The sequence below is a fragment of the Callithrix jacchus genome, chromosome X, assembly GCF_049354715.1.
Source record: "Callithrix jacchus isolate 240 chromosome X, calJac240_pri, whole genome shotgun sequence".
Classification (NCBI taxonomy): domain Eukaryota; kingdom Metazoa; phylum Chordata; class Mammalia; order Primates; family Cebidae; genus Callithrix; species Callithrix jacchus.
In genome coordinates this window covers 49,216,568-49,220,389 of record NC_133524.1, presented here as the reverse complement: position 1 = coordinate 49,220,389, position 3,822 = coordinate 49,216,568, and the positions used below count along the sequence as shown (strand labels likewise).

The 3,822-nt window shown below is 43.7% G+C and overlaps 1 pseudogene; it reads right to left on the bottom strand.

The window, feature by feature from the left end:
• Positions 1-2,231: 2,231 nt before the first annotated feature.
• Positions 2,232-3,456, bottom strand: LOC144581082 (ribose-phosphate pyrophosphokinase 1 pseudogene; annotated as a pseudogene).
• Between the last annotated feature and the right edge of the window lie 366 nt (positions 3,457-3,822).

Genomic DNA, 3,822 nt, shown 5'->3' with positions numbered 1-3,822 from the left:
CAGCCAAGAAAAATATTTTAAATGAGCTGAGTACAGTGGTTCATACCTGTAATCCCAGCACTTTGGGAGGCCAAAACAGATGGATCACTTGAGGTCAGGAGTTTGAGACCAGCCTGGCCAACATGGTGAAACCCTGTCTCTACCAAAAATACAAAAATTAGCTGGGTGTGGTGGCAGGCACCTGTAATCTCAGCTACTCAGGAGGCTGAGGCAGGAGAATGGCTTGAACTCTGAAGGCGGAGGTTGCAGTGAGCCCAGATCAGGCCATTGCACTCCAGCCTGGGAGACAGAGTGAGACTCTGTCTCAAATAAATAAATAAATAAGTTATTTATTTATTTACATTTATAAAAAATGAATTCCATTATTAAAATAATGGAATAAATAAATTCCAAATAAATTATTTTTGTGAGTATAAGATGAAGGTCCACTTCATTATTTTGCATGTGGATGTCCAATTTTCCCTATACCATTTGTTGAAAAGACTATCCTTTTCCTGTCGTGTATTCATAACACCTTTGTCAAAGATGAAATGGCCATACATGTGGGGGTTTATTTCTGGGCTCTTGATTCTGTTTCATTGGTTTCTATGTCTGTTTTTACGCCAGTAGAATACTGTTTTAGTTACTGAAGCCTTATAATATATTTTGAAATCAGAAAGTGTAATAAAGCATTGTTCTTTTTTCTCAAGATTGCTTTGGCTGTGGGGTCTTTTGTGGATCCATATGGATTTTTGGATTTTTTTCTATTTTTGTAAAAAGTGTCATTGAGATTTTGATAAGGATTGCATTGAATCTGTAGACTGCTTTAGGTAGTATAGACGTTTTAACTGTGTGTGTGTGTGTGTGTGTGTGTATTTATTTATTTTTTGAGATGGAGTCTCGCTCTGTAGCCCAGGCTGGAGTGCAGTGGCATGATCTTGGCTCACTGCAACCTCTGCCTCCAGGGTCCTGGTTCAAGCAATTCTTCTACCTCAGCCTCCCAAGCAACTGCAATTGCAGGCACGAGCCACCATGCCCAGCTAATTTTTGTATTTTTTTAGTAGAGACGGGGTTTCACCATGTTGGCCAGTGTGGTCTTGAACTCCTGACCTCGTGATCCACCTGCCTGGGCGTCCTGAAGTGCTGGGATTACAGGCATGAGCCACCGCGCCCGGCCCATTTTAACTATGTTAAGTCTGACAATCCACAAGCCCAGGGTGTCTTTCCATTAATTTTTGTTGTCTTCAATTTCTTTCTTATTTTTTGTCCCGCCCCATCCCCATCTTTAATTTCTTTAATTAATGTTACATAGTTTTCAGTGTACATGTCTTTTCATCTGTGGTTACATTTATTCCTAAGTATTTTTTTCTTTTTGATGCTATTGTAAATGGGATTATTTTCTTTTTCTTTTTTTATCACAGAGATACAGACACTTTATTAGTTTACTCTACAAGAGACAATAACATCCATATTTTTTAACAGGAATCTCAGTTCACTTGAGAGGCCAAATAGATCCAAAGAAGGAAAATGAAAATTATATACTTAAATTAATCAAAAGGCACCACGATACCACCTAAAACCTACTGCCTCAGTGGCAGCAGGCTAAGGAAGATCAAGCTACAGCACATCATCTAATGTCAATGTTGGCGATTACATAGCAGGAAGCACGTTTGCTTTCCAGGAGACTGGTACAATGTTCGTTTGGGCCCAAGAGGATATTTGGCCAGGAAAGGATCAAGATAGACAAAGGTAAAGCCAAATCAAAAGGAATAGGTACAAAGGAGAATCCAAGCTACATAGTCAAGCAGATGGTGACGGATCAGGCTTCTTCCTCCCAAGAAACATTTGCTGCACTGTGCTGTCTCAACTCCCCCCCGCAACACACACAATGTCTGCTCAAGTCGAGCTACCTGCTCCTGCCTTACAGGGTGCTCAGCCACCGGGACGAGGTTTGGGGTTACCCAAGGCTCTTGCTATAACTTAGCATAGACCTTGGGGAGAACCGGTCACACATGGGTTGGCTTTGTTGCTAGTTCTCAACAAAGAAAACCCTGAAACATTCACATGCAGAGTAGTCTGAGCTTCCCCAATCAGAGTTAAACACCCTCACACTACATCCTCAAAAGTCTGAAATCTTGCAGCAGCTGAGCTGTGGTTAAAGCTGCAAGGCTCACAAAATCATCAAGGAAGCCAGAATGAGATAATGCAGGCAGGAAGTCCCAGCAGCTAATCTCAATCCATCTTTCCCCATTTCGGATAAGCTATAATATACCTATGTGGGATGCAGAAAGCTACACTGGAGCAAGCCGGGTCTTCTGCTGAATTTGTCATCAAATACCAAGGGAAAACAAGGGGTGGGATGGATTTTTTTTTCTCAAAAAGCCTCAGAAGTTACTCTATTATAAAGGGACATGGCTGAATAGGTAAGAAACGGATTCCCCATTGTGAGTTCGCCTGATGGCTTCTGCAAGAATCATAGAGATGTCAGTCACTTGTATTTTGGAGCAGTGCTTCATCTTGTCCTCCTGAGGTATGGTGTTGGTGACTACTACTGCTTCAAAGCATGCGTTGTTGATGCGAGAAATAGCCGGACCAGAGAAAATTCCATGAGTCAAGATGGCATAAACTCTGGTGGCTCCAGCTGAGAGAAGTTTGTCAGCTGCATGGCAGATTGTGCCACAAGTGTCAGCCATGTCATCCACAAGGATGGCCACCCGATCCTTCACATCTCCCACAAGCACCACGTGGTCCACTTCATTGGCCTTCTTCAGTTCTTTATGAATCAAGGCAAAGTCCACATTCAGCCTGTCTGCAATGGAGGTCACTCTCTTAGCTCCACCAGCATCAGGTGAGACAATAGTGCAGTTCCTCCACTCAGAGATATTCTTCCTTATCCACTTTAGGACAGCTGGCTCTGCATACAAATTGTCCACTGGGATATCAAAAAAGCCCTGAATTTGAGAAGCGTGGAGGTCCATGGTGATAATATGATCTGCGCCTGCTACAGATAGCATATTTGCAACAAGCTTGGCTGAGATTGGCGCTCGGCTCTTATCTTTCTTATCCTGCAGGGAGGGCATAAGGGAAGCATGGGATGACTGCAGTGACTCGGCTGGCTGAAGCAATCTTGCAGGCATTAATCATGATCAAAAGCTCCATTAAATTGTTATTGATTTTGCCACAACCACTCTGAACGATGTAGACATCCTCTCCACGTACACTTTCGCCAATTTCCACACAGGTCTCCTGGTTGCTGAATTTCTTCGTCACCACCTTGCCTAGCTCCAGGCCAAGGCAGTCAGCAATTTTCTGAGATAAGTCCTGGTGGGAGCTGCCGCTGAAGATTTTGATATTTGGCATCCTGGCCAACTACCTTAAGCACTCCGCTAGCGATCACAGCTACTGCAGAGACCGGAACCAAAGTTGGCCGGAGACTCAATACCAAGTGCTTTGCGTTGCTACTCTGCCATCTTACTGGGATTATTTTCTTAATTTCCCTTCCAGATAGTCCATTGTTGGTATATAGAATGCAACTGATTTTTTTTTTTTTTGAGACAGAGTTTTGCTCTTATTGCCCAGGCTAGAGTGCAATGGTGCAATCGCAGCTCACTGCAACCTCCACCTCCCAGGTTCAAGGGATTCTCCTACCTCAGCCTTCTGAGTAGCTGGGATTACAGGCGCTCACCATCACACCTGGCTAATATTTTATATTTTTAGTAGAGACAGGGTTTTACCATGTCAACCAGGCTGGTCTCTAACTCCTGACCTCTGGTGATCCACCCACCGCAGCTCCCCAAGGTGCTGGGATTACAGGCATGAGCCACTGTGCCTGGCGCAACAGAT